This window comes from Chinchilla lanigera, unplaced genomic scaffold (genome assembly GCF_000276665.1).
Source record: "Chinchilla lanigera isolate Chin_1 unplaced genomic scaffold, ChiLan1.0 scaffold00008, whole genome shotgun sequence".
Taxonomy (NCBI): Eukaryota; Metazoa; Chordata; class Mammalia; order Rodentia; family Chinchillidae; genus Chinchilla; species Chinchilla lanigera.
The window spans coordinates 5951263-5960143 of record NW_004955409.1 but is presented as its reverse complement, the minus strand read 5'-3'; the positions used below and the strand labels follow the sequence as shown (position 1 = coordinate 5960143).

Here is an 8881-nt window from a genome sequence, read left to right as displayed (position 1 = left end):
ACTACCTCAAAAGTCTGAACTGCATCCCAAGATCTTATGAGCATCAAGTTAGTTAGGAGTCCTGGCTTCTAATTCAAGCATGCTTCCCAGGATGATCCCGTGAAGGGTAAAATTGTCTAAATGGTGCCTCCAAATCATACACATTTTTAAATAGTAAAAATAAAATAACAACAAAAAGCCCCGATAATTTAGGAATGATCAAGCAACCTAAGAATTATCAAGAAACATTGTCCCCTCCAATTTCTGAGTTGCTTGATCATGGGTGGAATACATCAGGCAGAGACCCAGCGCCATCACAGCCTGATTTGAAGCCAGGGACTCCCGGATCTCTGCGCCTGTCATTCTCCAGTCTGTGCTGAAGCTCTCAGCCCCACTAGCTTAGGAAGAAAACATAGAGCTTGGAGTGGGGCTCAGATCTCAGCCACAGCACTTGCAAGACTGAAACCTTGATAACCCAGCCAACACTGGCACTGCTTCTCTTATTTTCATCATGCTTCTAATTATACACCAGTGCTTGGTGCCGGAGACCCTCAGGAAATTCCCTATCTGTACCCGAGACCCTCTGACTTCACCATGTAACCATCTTTCCTTCCCATCAAAAGCAGATGGAATTAATAGACTGTGACAATTGTCTATTGTTCTGAGGGAGTTACACCATGATCTCTGCCTCTTTCCCAGAAGATGGACAGCATGACGTGCACAGAGAAATGAGAGTGTCTAACGTTTGCCACTTTCTTATGAAAAGTCGCTCTTTGTTTAGAAATGATGCTGGCTCAGTTCTCTGCATTCTATCAGATACTGTAAGAATCATGCTCCTCAGTATCTCATTGAAATTAGAGAATCAGACGGGTGTCTCCGAGGTCTTGCAGTTTTCTGTCCTGAGGAAGCTTAATACAGGGGTCAGAGTACATCCTCCCTTGGACAGAGCCAGGCGTTCGTGGTCACTGGCCCATTCTGGAGATAAGAGTGAGCCAGAGCTCTGTTACTTGACGGACTCACTTTCAGGCAGAGGGGGCTGGAAGCCATGGGGTAACATCTGACTTTTCCTAGCTTAGTCCTTGGTTTTCTTTTTGCAGTACTAGGGATTGAACCCAGGGCCTAACACCGGCCGGGCAAGCGCTCTACCACTATGTTATTCCCCTAACCCTCTTAGCTTAATCTCTGGTACTTTAATGTTTGATGGTGAAAGAAATGTTGGTGAGAGACCCTTTTCCTTCTGGTTCTTTGAAATTGCAACCTCAGTTCTTTTAGGTGGCCTGGGCTCAAAAAATGAAACCATCCCCTGTAGATGTAGTTTCTAAGTCGGTTTGATAACACTTTCCACAGTGATTTATTATATAGTTCATGCTTCTGTTTTAATAGTGATTTTACAGGCAAATGTCTGGTTTGTGGATATCTACTAATATCAATTATTAATGCCTCATATCTATTGCTTTTATGAAAATTGCCTGCCTGGCTCCAGATGAAATGCAGGAAGATGGAATAAAATCAACTAATATTTATTTAGCCTCTTCTGTGTGTCAAACACTGTGCAGGTCTTCTGTATGTTATTACTGAATTTAGTTTCCAATCCAGCCTTCCACAAGAAGGCTTCATGGTGATTGCTATTACACATGACAAAACTGAGAATGAGAGGGGAACACGTGTTCTATCAAACAGCCTGTGTTACTGACTTGAGAGACAATGGAGAGGAGAAAGTGAAGCAGCAGAAGCCAAGAGGCCTTGCCCGCTGCCCTCAGAGTGCGGCAAACCATGGGTTCTTGGGCTGCTCCATGTCCTGAATTGGAATCTGGGTTTCACACGATCCCTGGTGACTTGTGAGAAGCAGTATCCACCTGATTAAAACCCCCAGCCCACAGGGTAGGAAAGGGAGAGAAAAAAGAGAGCCTCCTCTGTGGGTAAATTGGACAGACAGAGACGAGGGGTGCCAGAACAAAGGGGATCTAGAGGGCCATTGTGTGGTGTTGGGGAAACCTGGAGGAATGACGGGAAAGGACCTCTGTAATGCTTTCTCCTGTAGCTTTTTGAGTGAATAAGGTCTAAAATGGACAATAGATACTGTGAGGCGGGAAGAAATTGTTTAAAGGGAAAGGAGAACTATAATGGGGGAGATGGGAAAGGAGGGAAGGGAAAAGGAAAACTAAGAGCAAGTCAGTTATACTATTAGTGTCTCCTAGTTCATTGAAAAGGAAGGTTTGTGCTAACATCCATTGGAGAAAATTAGGCCAATGTCTTGTACTCCAAATACCTACTTTAAAAGATAAAAATATGCAATGTATTAACAATTGTTATTCTCCCGCTCTTTTGTAATGATGTTTTGTTTTGCCTTTTTTCCATAGAATAGAAAATACATAAGTCAGATCCGCTTCTGATGTTTTCCAAGAGCCCAGGGTTGTTTGTTTGTTATTTCTGGTGCTACGAATTGAGCCCAACCCCGGGCCTCTTGCATGCTAAGCATACACTCTACCTAGTACTAGCATACTTCTAAATTTTATTTTCAATTATTCGTGATTTCTGATCTGACACTGGATTTCCACTGCTCCATGAAGCCACCCAGCTTTTGAATAGGCCCCAGTTAATTAAGCTTGTGGACCTTCACTGAATTGAAAGACCAGGTGAGATTGGTTGATTCTTCAAGAGAAGAATGGGGTTCAGGCATTCATGTCTTCCCCCTCACTCCCCCAACTTCCCTGGGTCTATTAGATGTGGTTTCTTTGGGCTTTATAAGCTTTATTTTGCCAAGGATGGAGTCAAATTGGGGGCAGCAAATTGAGGTCCTTGAATGGCTCAGGGCTCTGGAAGATGTTCCTCGGCCCACCATGTGGCTCCCCAGGTCCTGCAGGGTCTGCTGCTCAGACACAGCCCAGGTGTGACCCAGGGACTGGTGAGAGACACTAATTTAAGCCTTCACATAGCTGCTGAACTTGAAGGTGCCTTTCCCCAAAACAACAAGGAAATTTGAGTGTGCTGTGAAGTAGGGGCCTTTGCAGCATTTGTGCTATTCAAGGTGACCTCTCACCTCCAGCGCTTTTTCTGTGTGATTGGTTCCTCCTTCTACTCTGGGGCCTTAGGCACATGCATGGGAACCTGGTTCATTTGAGACATGTTTTTCTACAAATATCTCCTGGGCCAGACCTTCCAAAGTGCCTCAGCAGATAGTATGATTCGGAGCAAATGCCAAATGCAATTTTTGGCAGAAGGAGAGCAAAATTCCTGGATTATCTGCTCTCACTGTGCTAGAGGGCAGAAGGATGTTACCTATTCTGGGTTTTGTTTACTTAATTATAAAACCATTTATGCTATGGCTGTTCCAGTAAGTCTGGTTTGAAACTAAATATAAAAGTTTTGAATCTAAATATAAAGGTTTTAGAATCTAAATATAAAAGATTTTACAAATGTAATTTGGAGCTTTAGGGATAGTCATATTTAAGATCTCATTTGGTTTGAGTGATCCTGATAGGGGGTGCGGTTCTGTAGAAAAATGACTGGCTTACCACCTGACCTGAAAATTCCACTTGTAGATATGTACACAAGAAAATGAAAGCGTGTACCCACACAAAACTGTAAACATGAGTGCTCGTAACAGCATTATTCATAATCACCCTAATCTGGAGTCAACCTAAATGCCCATCAACTGGTGACTGGAGAAGTGAAATGTGGAATGTCCTAGTCTATTTCTTGATACTCTGATAGAATAGCTGGGACTGGGGGGTTCATAATGAACAGAACTGTATGGGTTCATGGTTCTGAATGCTGGAAGGCCCAGGGTAACGGGGTCAGTAGCTCACGATGGCCTTCCTGCCCCATGAGACTGTGTCAGAAGGTAAGACAGCATGAGAGGTGAAAGGCACTCCAACACGACCTTTATAAGGAACATGTTCCCATGCTGATGACCCCAGCTCCATGCAGTGACACAGATCTCTTCACGACTCCAGACTCCTCACACTGGGGCCCAACCCCCAACACTGCTGGATCAGCAGTTTAGTTCCCACCACAGGCGTCTCGAGATACCCATTAAAATCACAGGGCTGCACACCATAAAATGAAATATTATATGGCCCTGACCAACAGTGGAGTTATGATGGGTGCTACAATGTGGATGGACCTTGAAGACATTGTGCTACTGAAGTAGACCAAACCCCGAAGGGCACATGTTGTGCGACTCCGTGTAAACAAGATACATAAAATAGGGGCATCGACAGAGACAGAAAGGAGATTGGTGGTTGCCGGGGTGGGAGAGGGGAGGGTAGTGAGGGTAAAGGGCATGAGATTTCTTTCGGGGGTGTTGAAAAATGTCTAACACAGACTGTGGTGATGGTTGTGTGATGTGCCACAACTCTGTGAAGATTCAAATGCCACTGAATTGTGCGATTTAAAGGGGTAGCTTCAGGGCACACGAATTATGTAGTATTGTGATGAAGCTGTCTGGAGTGAGTCGCAATGAAACAAGGCAGCCCTCGTTGGTGGTGGAAGTTCGCTGGACAGAGGTGCACAGGCAGTGCTGCCAGGACAAGGGGCGCAGAGAGGCACAGCCCCGGGTCACTGTTTTCCACCATCCAGGGCCCGGCACGGGTGGCTGAAGGTGGGAGACGGCTCCTAGCAGCAGCTCCCAGAAGTGGCTGTCTGTGGCGGATGGCTCTGCTTCCTGGCGGGGCCACGTGCTTCTGACACTGTTTCCCCCCCCAAATAAATCTCACTTAGTTTTTACTAAGTCACTTCACCAGGATAGAAGGGTCTGCATCTGGAAACTGTAAGGATCATCATTATTGGAAGTGTGCTGATTCTCCTCTACCTAACTCCTTCGTGGGAGTTTCTATCCCTTGTGGAGAAGTTGCCCCTCCAGTGAATCAATTTTACAGCATGAGCGAGTTCTCACTACAGGAGAACCACAGGCTTTGTGGGTCCCAGGGCAAAAGGAAAACGCAGGGCCCCTTGCTCATAAGTTATTAAGAATTTCAAAATAGCGACAGCAAAGAAAGCACAAGGGTCTTCCACTTTCCAAGTGAGGGACCCTACGTGGCCACACACACCACACCCTTGAAGCTGGCCCAGGGCAGATGAGACATGCAGACAACAATAGACAACAAGAGACAGGGAAGAGAGAGAGACAGAGACAGAGACAGAGAGAGATTATTCTTATGCACTTGAAAAGAATTTCATGACCTTATCAGACACGCTATTTCTTGTTGATAAAAGCTACTTTAAAATGGTGTATTTCTAAGGCATGTCTGAGGTAGTACTATGAAACAGAATATGATTTTAAGGAACCCTCCCAGCATTTCATTAACATATTCAGTTTCATAGGGCTTTAACTTGCAAATTATTTTGTTTTCCTCCCCAACATGGCTGTGATGTTGAAAGACACAAAAGTCAAGCATGCATTTTACCCATGGGGGGAGCATGGGAATTCCAAAGGCAAGAGCACAACGACGAGGCAGCATTCTGCCTGGCCCACATCCTCACGGTGAGCTGCTGCATCCCCAGAGAGATTTGGGGAGACGGAATCTTCATTCATAAGGCTGGCATGTGGTGTATTAATAGAAATTAGGGAGAGCACATTACTGAACATCTACGATACACCAGGTGCTGTGCTGATCTCTATTTTGCAACATTTGATTTTCATTCCAACACTCTTGCCTAAGTTGATCATTCACGTGCTGATAGTTAAGCACTTGCCCATGTCTGTGTCAGATTGTGTGTGTGCTCCTGCACATGTGTGTGCACAGGTGTGCATGGTGGAGGTATTCAAGCCTAAATTAACCACTTAGCAGCACTTCCAGTTTAAGAGTAATTTGTTATGCAAATTGTTCTAAAAGTGCCCCCAAGTTTGCCTCTGGATATTCTGTAAACCCCACATGTCTCCCAGTTCCAGGGAAGCAGCAAAGCACACTGGTGCAGAGGGAGGGCTGGCTTCTTGCTAGCAGTGAGACCTTGAGTAACTCAGGTACCCTCTCTGCTCTGTGAGTTGGTTTCTGTCTTTGCAAAGTGGAGATTACATATTAAACTCATGACTAACCTACATCCCTAGAAAAGTCTGATCTTAAAACCAGAGGTAGTCCGTTGAGATTGGCCAATGGGCTGGTTGCTACATACACAGGCTGTCTTGTTATTTGATAATTATATTTAGGAACAATCCATGGTGGTTTTCCGAGAAGCAGAGTTAGGGGTGGGAAATGATGGAGCTGTAGCAGATTCTTTTCAACCACAAGAAACAAGTGAAGAACAATGCCAAGCTCTTTCAGATGGTGTTCAGCCCACTACCGTACTTAGGCATGGTGCAAATGACAATTGCCCTCGAGTAGGCTCCCAGTGAGGCCCCTGAGGGACACTGCTCTCCCCAAATTCGGAGAGCCATGTACTGTGGAGACAGATCTGTGTAGGATCCCAGCATCAACATGCTGATGCCAGAAGTAAACATTTCCACCCGAGAGAGGAGGGAAGATAATCCAAAGTCAGGTACAGCTGTGAGTCCCTGAGGGAGCTGGTGATAGCGGGATGCTAGTCGTAAAAAGGAAGGGAGTAGGCAAGAGATAAGCTTGGAAAAGTCCCAGTGCACACTGTGCTGGAGAAACAACCAACCTGAGCCTGAGCGGTGGGAAAAGAGCAGCAATAGGAGCCCAGCAGGTGTGGGGGGCCGCTGGTCCAGGTCTGTAACGGTGACAATGCTCTACAGAGGCAGCGGCTGTGGATGCACTGCAGCCTTCACTAGGACTGGCCAGAAGGATCACAGTGGAGTCTATAAGTTGAGGGTCTGCTGTGAGAACCTTGGGACCCAGGGGCAGAAGAAACAGACCTGGATCCGTCCTTGCAGGGCCACCTCCTTGTCCCCATGCCAGCCTCACCTCCCGCATCCAGTCCCCCGGAGCCTGGAGCCCTGTGTGTTGCTGTGGCCTTGACTGGCATGGCTTCCCATCCTGACCCGGTGCCCAAGCAGGTTCTGTGCCCACCTCCCTTGCTTCCCCACTACTTGGGGGAGTTGCTGCTGAGTCCCTGACCATGACCCAGACACCACACAGTGAAGGGAAAGGCAGAGACTCCTCGGGGCACTGACCGCTCAAGTTTTATGGATCAATCTGAAACCACCCTTCCTTTATTCTCCATAAAGCCCAAAGCCACGTGTCAAGTTTTACAGGCGAGCCCTCCTCCACCGTCTCCTTCACAGCAGGCTGCACATGGTCTCTATACTACACTTTTAACTAGCAGTTAATTTTAACCTAGTCTTTCTTCATGGGGGGACAGGAGAATATAATCAGAAGAAAGCACAGTGTAATCCACCTTGGCCTTGCATCTCCGGAACAGGCTTGGATAGACTCATGCACAAGCTTTGCAGAGTAAGAACTTCAAAATGCTTGTTGCCGAGCTGATGGATAACAGAAATCCTTTGAACATTCTGAGTTTGTTGAGGGCTGGATGATGTCTAAGGATTCTGTTGAACAAGAAAAGAATAGATGTATCGGGATAATCATTTATATGATGAGGTCTTAAAAATGCTTAGTACATCTTTGAGCAACAATGATTTTTAGGGAAAAAAAATTCTGTGTCATTATCTCCATGCACCAACGTCACCCTAAAGGGAGCCACAGAAGAGGGGGACTCAGGCTGCAATCCGGGGCGATCAGGAGAATGAGACTGAGGAAGCCCAGCCGCACCTCACAGATACATAGGCCTGCTTCCCAAGGATACCCGCATGTACCACGCCGGCTGGTCCAGCGCTCACACCCCACACCTCAGAGGGTGGATGGTGCTGAGAATATCACTCACTTCACCGTGACAAAAATGAGAAGTGAAGGCAGCTTCCAGGGAGCTCTGCTAACAGACACATCAAAACCTGCCTGTTGGCAACAGCGGGTAAGCGGATGGAATTCATGATGCTCCGAGATCCCATGCTAGCAGGTTGCTGCTGCTGCTTCTCGAAGGCAGAATGTGCTGAAAATGCCCCTGCCTGAGGTTCACCTCCAAGAGTCAAGCCTGAGGTCGCGGAGAATAACTTTCAGGAAGGTTGGATAAATTCTGCAATATCATCAGTTTAACCTCCTAGCCTCAGAACTAGCAATGAACATGTGGGGCTCAATAAAGTGATGACATACAGAAAAACACACACAATGGTTTTAATGAATTATAGTCAGTCCAGGGTGGATATCTGTCAGTCAATAGGTCAGAAATAATCCTGGCTCCTGCTCTCTAAGTGAAAGATTTGAGAGTGTTATGAGTTACGGAAACTCTGTCTGATGTATAATGAATTCACGTGGGAATAAAACCAGGGTTTGCATTGGACTCTGTTGTGTCAGTTCAGCCAGGCTATCTTTTGCTGAGGTCCACAATTATGGTCCTAATGGTGCCCGTTTTCTTTTTGCCTCTTAAAAGTGCAGATTTATTACCATGGTCCATGATTTTGAGAGCTGAGAGTTTTGAGATATCCAATGTCATTCCTTCCACACATGATGTGGAAATTTTAGGGGTGACACAGAAATAAACTGTGTAGCTCCTAATTTGCTAGTTGCCCCTAACTCTTATGATGCATGTGCTCTAATTTAGCATGGTTTTCCAAGAGTAGCAGTTTAGAATTATTTTTGTTTTCCAAGAGAGTAATGATGCACCTTAATGAATGATTCTGATGTCTCCCATGAAATTACTAAATCATTGACAACACATAAATATGCAGCTAAGAATATATAAATGTGTTAATTAATCTAGCTAATAAATATCTAGTCATTAAGAGAGGTGTAATGAAATCTCTCTGTGTCTACTCCCTAGACACATGTGTGCAAAATCAGAAAATACAAACATCATTCTAAATTCCCATCTGTAAGTACTAAATACCACGCATATGAAAGTAAAGGAAATAGGGCTCAACCAGTAAACAAAGGGTATCAAAGAGTGT

General features: G+C 45.5%; 1 long non-coding RNA gene across 1 annotated transcript in view; it reads right to left on the bottom strand.

Moving 5' to 3' along the window:
- Positions 1-7047: 7047 nt before the first annotated feature.
- Positions 7048-8881, bottom strand: part of LOC102015483 — a 14352-nt gene continuing 12518 nt past the window's right edge. Inside the window, exon 5 of the long non-coding RNA XR_001232610.1 lies at positions 7048-7426. This is a non-coding gene — a long non-coding RNA (uncharacterized LOC102015483). The remainder of the gene's footprint in view (positions 7427-8881) is intronic.